General features: G+C 45.1%; 1 protein-coding gene across 3 annotated transcripts in view; it reads right to left on the minus strand.

The window, feature by feature from the left end:
• GNPAT (glyceronephosphate O-acyltransferase) overlaps positions 1-7,280 on the minus strand; it is a 38,043-nt gene that overhangs the window by 30,456 nt on the left and 307 nt on the right. The window contains exon 1 of one of the 3 annotated variants that reach the window (XM_077813373.1): positions 1,849-1,874. The exons of the other annotated variants lie outside the window; for them this stretch is intronic. The gene's annotated coding sequence lies outside the window, so the exon portion shown is untranslated. Of the gene's footprint in view, positions 1-1,848; positions 1,875-7,280 lie in introns of those variants that run through there. 3 annotated transcript variants of the gene reach the window in all.

Below are 7,280 nucleotides of genomic sequence, written 5' to 3' on the forward strand. Positions count from 1 at the left end.
ATGATAGTTACACAAAAATCTGCAACAGCAGCATTATACAGCTATTGCATAACTCAGATCTGTGCAACATTAAAGTGTTGCAGATAATTATGAAACTAAAAGCCTAATAAAATTGTTTTACTGTGCTTACAATGAAAGCAAGTTTACGGTTGTTTACTACTATGTTATTTTAAAATCCGTTTGATCATGCTTGCCAAACAACTCTTGCACATAAAGGTGAAGTTCTGGGTGATTTTAAAATTCAGCCATTCAAGTTACTTGTACACAAAAACAAAAATTTTGATTTTTTTACTTAAATGAAACAGAAGTATACTTTTTTCACTTGCTTAACTCACTTAAAAAAAAACAACAGATTTTACACAAACTATCCAAAGCAACTCGTATTTGTGTAAAGACCAAACACCAAAAGAACAAATTGAGAGGTGAGAATTTACAGGAAAGGGAAAACAGTAGATTAAGGCTATGTCTACCCTGCGCACCTTACAACGGCGTGGCTATGCCACTGCAGGTGCATCATTGTAAGGTGCGCTGTGTAGCCGCTCTTTATCACTGGGAGAGAGCTCTCCAGGTGACAAAATAAAACCACTTCAGACAAGGGGCAGTAGCTTCATTACCGGGAGCAAAGGGCCTGCTGCTGATGTTCTGTCCACACCGGTGCTTTCATCGTCAAAACTTTTGTTGTTCGGGGGGGAGGGGGGCACAGAGGATTTCCTCACCCTTAAGTGACAAAAGTTAACACGACAAAAGTGCCAGTGTAGACATAGCCTAAATCTCTACCAGTTGTTAAATACAGATGTGGCCATTTAAAGTTCCTTACACTCGATTTTTTCAGTGAAATTTAAAAGGATTATAAAACTTTCAATCTTTGCTTCTCTCTCCAGTCTCCAATTGATCAGTGTGCTACAATACCTAAGTAATCTAAGAACATATGTGCTATGACTGATATTAGTGTGTGAAGTGTGTCAGCTGTTGCCACTGATCTCTCTGCATCAATCCTCCTGCTCAAAAATAAAGCAGGAAAAGAAGAATCTATAAAAGGGGCTCCAAGACCTAAAATGAGATCAGCGGCTGGGAAAAAAAGGCATAGAATAGTGCTAGTTCATATATTAAATACATGTAACATGACAAAATATATTGGTACATAAATATAAGTTAAAGCCTTTATTTCAGCTAGAAAACGTTAAACAAAGCCCTGAAAATTTGGTAATCTGCAGCTATGTAAAAATGAAAAAATGCAATACTCAGCTTTGGCATTATTACATCCATTACCCACTGCATTGCCAATGCCACCACAGAAAGCTTATCTGGTGACAGCAGATTTTAAAAGGACACTGTCAAGCTAAGAGTTAAATTTCTATCTGACTGAATAGCCAGACCACAGAAACATCCCGCCTTTCTCAGTTTGGTTACATCGTGCAATTTGACAGTGCTTTTCCTACAGCCAATTTCTCTTCTGGCCCAATGGTTATTTTTGTTTCCTGGCCTCAAGCACTGCTCGGGGAGCCCCTGTTCACACTCTCTTCCCCAAACACTAAAAGCAGGGTGGTTTTACAGAACAGCAAAGCTACTGTTTCAGATTGGCTGGACGCTGCTATAGAACTCCCTCATTTAGAAAATTATATTAAATGTTTTAAAATGCACATATTAACAGTTGTCATGAGAAATGTACAGGTATTGCAGGATACTGGAAAAGACAAGCAGCCACAAGCCTGGAATTCCCCAAACTTTACAGAGCTATCCCCCTGCTCCCAGGATACCAGTATGGAGCCAGGGAGAGGCGTAAAGAAGAAATCAGGAGGCTGTTCCCAGACACTGGAACTGGGAGTTTCCTCCTCCTCTCCCCGATACCTTTTCAGAATCCAGGTAGGAGAATGGTTGAGCATCCCCCCCTCTCAAATTCTCTGCATGAAACAGGGAGAAGAAATCCATGAAAAGTAGGGCTAGGCATGTTCCCTCCCTCCTCCCTCTTCCCCAGAGCCAGGAGAGAGATGAAGGGGAAACAGCCAGGGCAAATGGGGTCCCCTAGACTCATCCCTGGATCCTGCCAGAGGAAAGAGGGCACAGTGAAGTGTGGCAGCACCCCCAGGAACTCTCTACAGTACTGTGGAGTGGCCCTGGCCAAGAGGGTAACCACAGGGATGAGAAAATCTTCACTTGTTCTTGTACTCAGAGCCAGGAAGTAACGGCAGGTGCCCGGGCATATTGGATGAGAGAATCTCCCTGAGCACAAAGAGCAGTGAGATGGCTTTTGCTGCTGTTATAGAAGGGTAGGAGATAGGAGAGAAGGGGCCTTGCATGGGGACTTTTGTGCTGGGAGTGGGGAAGAGCAGTCTTCGCTTCACATGCCAGACTCTGATGGTACCAGGGAGTGCTAGGCACAGATGATACAGAAATCTCCTGCATTCACAAGGGCCATCCTTGAGGCCAGGAGAAAACTCCCATCTCTTCCATAAAGCCAGAGAGCAGCTGCTGGGTGCCTGAGATGGTCTCCCTCCCAATAGCCTGGGAAGTGAGAAGCAGCTGCAGGAGCCAAACAGGTGCAGAGGAGCAGCAGGAGGTTCTTCTCTGAATCCTTACACGGGCCTAGATGGCTGAGGATTGATTGCAGTGGGAGTCAAGTGAGAAGCAATGGAAGGCTGGGGAGGTTTCCCTTTACTCTTCTTCAGGACTAGGAGAGGTGAGGAGCTCACTTTTTCTCCCTTCTCTCCTCCTTCCCCCCCAAGAGCATTTGTTTCAGTCCAGAAGGTGCTCCATGCTCATTCACAGCACTACAGTGTAGTCCTCACCAGCTGTGAGCTTCAGGTCCACACACACTTCTGTAACTCACATACAAAAATCTTCACTAACAGGGATTTAAGGTCATAGGCCTTTAGTACTGCCCTGTGCTAACACAGCCACCCAGTCTTGGCTCTCACCTCTTTGATCCCTTCCTTAAGGAGCTCATCAGGGCAGACACAGTACCTTACCTCCCTCAGCATCTGCCAATCAGCAGCAATACATCCCAGACCAATAGGTCTGCAAACAGCATGGTGATAGTCCATGGAACTCCATGACTACGATTGCTGATTTGGAGTTGTGCTGGGCACAGTGTAAGTGGTAGGTTTGTTTATGGAGGGCTATGGTATAGTTATATTCCTAGTGCCAAGTTAAGGTTGTGCTGTGGGGGAAGTGCCATATTAACTCTGCATTTCCTGGTTTTCTAATGTCTGAGTTTTGGGAACTCTTACACTCTGTCAGGGCATGAGGAGCAAAAGGCAGTGCTGAGCGCCTACAAACTCAACTTCATGTTAAGGATGATATGTGTGTGTGTACATTTCTTGTTTTTTTGGGGAAAGTAGGGGACAGTGAGGAGGCCATAATTAAGTAGGGGCAACTGCAGTATTACTAACTCTTCTGAGTTTATCACAAGTCACACTACTTGGTGTCTCTCAAAGCCACAGCTTCTGGATTCATGTGAGGTCAGAAGCTCATATTTCATTTTTTAAAACGTTAGTTTCTAGCACTAATGTTGGCAGAGAAAAACTTTGAAAATGTCAATGCTAAAGGCTCCAACAGCAGAAGATAAATGAAAAGAATCCAAATTGTTTCACTTTTGGTCTCATGATTTTTAAGCCACTCGTGATTTTTGGACATTTGACTCATGAGATTTGAACACCTGGGTTTGGAAATACTGCAACAGGAGAACATAAGAACTGCCATACTGGTCCACATAGCCCAGTCTCCTGTCTCTGACAGTGGCCAGTCCCTCAAGCTTCAGAGGGAACGAACAGGGCAATTTTGAATGCTCCATCCCTGATCCAGTCCCAGCTTCTGGTAGTTGGAGGTTTAGGGATTCCTGGAGCATGGGGCCACATCCCTGACCATCTTGGCTAACAGCCATTGTTGGACCTATCCTCCATGAACTTATTCTGTTTTTAATCCAGTTATAGTTTTGGCTTTCACAATATCCCCTGGTAATGAGTTCCACAGGTTGACTGTGCATTGTGTGAAGAAGTACTTCCTTATGTTTGTTTTAAATCTGCTGCCTATTAATTTAATTAACCCCTAGTTCTTGTGTTATGTGAAGGGGTAATTAACACTACCCTATTCACTTTCTCCACACCATTCATGATTTTATAGACCAGTATCAGATCCTCCTCTTGTGATCTCTTTTCTAAGATGAACAGGCCCAGTCTTTTTAGCCTCTCCCCGTACTGGAGCTGTTCCATCCCCCTAATCAGGAGGAAGGGAGGGTGCTATCAGGAGATTTCCTGGGCACTTCTTACAATCCCTCAGATCATAGGCACGGACTCCGTGGACTGGAGCACCCACAGGGAAAAATTAGTGGGTGCTCTGCACCCACCAGCAGCCAAGCTCCCCTCCCCCCCGCCCTACCCCCAAGCGTGCCACATCCCCACTCCTCCGCCTACCTCCCAGCACTTCCCACCGCCAAACAGTTGTTTGGCAGCACTTAGGACTTTTCAGAAGGGGGGGGGGAGGAGTGGGGATGCAGCCCGCGCAGGGGAGGAGGCGGAGAAGAGGCGGGGCAGGGGTGGGGACTTGGGGGAAGGGGATAGAATGGGGGCAGGAAGGGGTCAGGGACTTTGGGAAAGGGGCGGAATGGGGGCGGTACAGGGGCGGGGCCAGGGTGGGCTTGAGCGCCCACCAGGAACAGTGGAAGTTGGCGCCTATGCCTCAGATATCACTGAGGAAATGTCCCTGAGAGGTAAGAGGAAAGCAGATGAGAAACCTCCATTTCAGTGGCAAGAAAACAGGACAAAAGGGTGACTGCGAGAAATCTCATCAAAGGATTAGAAGTAAGAGGGAGGGACCCTGCAGTGGGTAAGAAGGGTAAAGAAGTCAAGGGGTCAACAACTGAGCTGAAAAAGGAAAGGGAGGACAGAGATGTTAAGTCTTGAACATGAATGGATTGGGAAAAACTGAAGGAGCAGGTGGCAGTGCAGAGCAAAGGAAGCGGATGGGCGATGCAGTAGTAATGAGAAGGAGCGATCCTTGGTGAAGCTGAAGTCAAGCAAGCGACTGTTTGGAAAAATGGAGATCCAGACCTGAAGGTATAACAAGACGGTGAGGAGAGGAAGGAAGCTAAGGAGCGGACGGGATGTCAACTTGGAAGCTGAAGTTATTGAAGATGAGGGTGGAGGACTGCAACGATAAATCACTGCAGCATGAAGGGGAGAGCCTCTCTCTGTGCTGTGGAGCCCTACTGAATACAGTGGGACTCCACAAGGGCATATGAGTGTACAGATCAAGTTACAGTCATCACAGACTCAAGAAGCCATTCTGCTTTAAAATAGAGTTCCAATCTCCTTTCTAGATTCCACACATGCACACATCTTTCAGCTGTTCCTACATTTCTCAAACAAATTCCTGTTAGTCTGAAGTTCATGATTCTGTGTGTAGGAAGGAAGAGAAGAGATGGAGTAGATTTTTAAAAGGTTGAACAAATTTTGCTCAGTTATTTGAATGGAGAGCAGTTTATCCATATGTTCTAAATAATAAAAAATTGCATTAATTTAGGTCCCTCAAAAATTGGCTGATGCTAGAAATGTCAAACTGCACTTGTTTTGTGGAATCCTCACTAGGAAAGGGGGAACAAAAATCAAGTTTTACAACAAACAGTTCTACAGTAAAAAATGCTGAAGCTGGGAATTTTACACATGTTATTTGTGTAACTGAGCTGGAGAAGCAGGGCAGATTCCACAGTTAAAAGATATACTGCTTAACTGATCCACTTAGAACCACCCTAGTACTGCTATCCCACTAGACAGGCACAAGATATCTAAAGCATTCTGGGCCTGATCCAAAGCCCAGTGAAATCAACCAGAGTCTTTCAGTGGGCATGAATCAAATTCTTTGACAACAAAGACATCTAATAAATTGGTTAGTCTCTAAGGTGCCACAAGTACTCCTTTTCTTTTTACGGATACAGGCTAACACGGCTGCTACTCTGAATCTATCTTTAGTCTTGGTGCTTTCCCTCCCGCCCCCATTCTCCTTCAAACAGACAGGATTAAGTGCAAAAACTAGCATTATTGTAATATTAGATTTGAGAAGTCAAACACTCAAAAGTCAGGACATTACAAAAAGCTAGAGTTGCAATCATAACATCTTGTATATATCACAATATTGATTAAACAAGTAATACTGTAGGTTTCCATTTAAAAAGGAGGTGTTTGTATATCTGCAATAGAAACCTTTTTGTTGGTGATAGGGAATTTAATTACTATTTCTTTCCAACTATATAATTTTTTTTTTAAAGAATTCAGATGGAAAATAAGTCTCCTGTAAAGGGAAAGGAACTGAAATAAGTAGCCACCTTCAGATTTAGGAGCCTATAGAGATGTAGTTGATGGCTTCTGGACAGAACCCACACAGAACCACAAATTTAGTGAATGTTAATTAACAGACATTCAGATGATAGTAAATTAGTGTTATTTATTGTCAGTTTAAACAGCAATCATACTTGCAAATCTCTCTCTTGTTTGAGCCTATTTTCTTCCATTACTAAGTAATTCCCACTAGTGTGTGGGAGGTGAGATTAGTTTATAACAACATATAGCCATCATCACACCAGCATCATGTCTTGTCATTTATAAGGGTGCATTTATTACCTCATCCCAAGTGTTTTCCCCCAGGCTATTAATTGTAAGATACTATAGTTCATTTTATGGGTTTTATTTGTACTAGACATTTCATATTCTGCCTGGGAAGCTGAAGCAAAAAGAAAAACCTACAGTGACTAAAAGGAACAAGGGGGAAGATTTCAAACAATCCTGAATGAGAGTGTCAAACCAGAATGTGAAACCATCAGAACAGAAGGCAGCAGGTTACACGCAATAGTAAGATCCCTCGGGTGGGGCGGGAGAGAAAGAGAACGACTAATTTCCACCTTTCCTAGGGGGGACACCGAATGAAGAGTTTATAATACACAGCAAAATCCCTCCCACTCCAGGACAGAGAGCGGCCCCAGCTCCCCACTCTGCTGCACCTGAGGGTTGGCGAATATGACCACGGTGGGTGCAACCACCCTCTACTAGAGGGGAACGGGCAGCGCACTGAGGGCTGGTAGCGGGCACAGCACCGCGGCTGAGCAGCCCCACGGGAGCGCGGCCATTTCGCGGGGAATCGTTAGGGTTCGGAGTGAACGGCGGCGACAGGGGTCCCCTCGCCTGCGGTCTGCGCGGCGCCCCCGGAGCAGTCCTACTCGCCCCCAGAGTCCGGGGACCGGACCGGACCAGACCGGACTAGCCAGCCCCACCCCGCCAGGCGGCCCCGCAGCG

Source organism: Eretmochelys imbricata, chromosome 3 (assembly GCF_965152235.1).
Source record: "Eretmochelys imbricata isolate rEreImb1 chromosome 3, rEreImb1.hap1, whole genome shotgun sequence".
In the NCBI taxonomy this organism is placed as follows: Eukaryota; Metazoa; Chordata; order Testudines; family Cheloniidae; genus Eretmochelys; species Eretmochelys imbricata.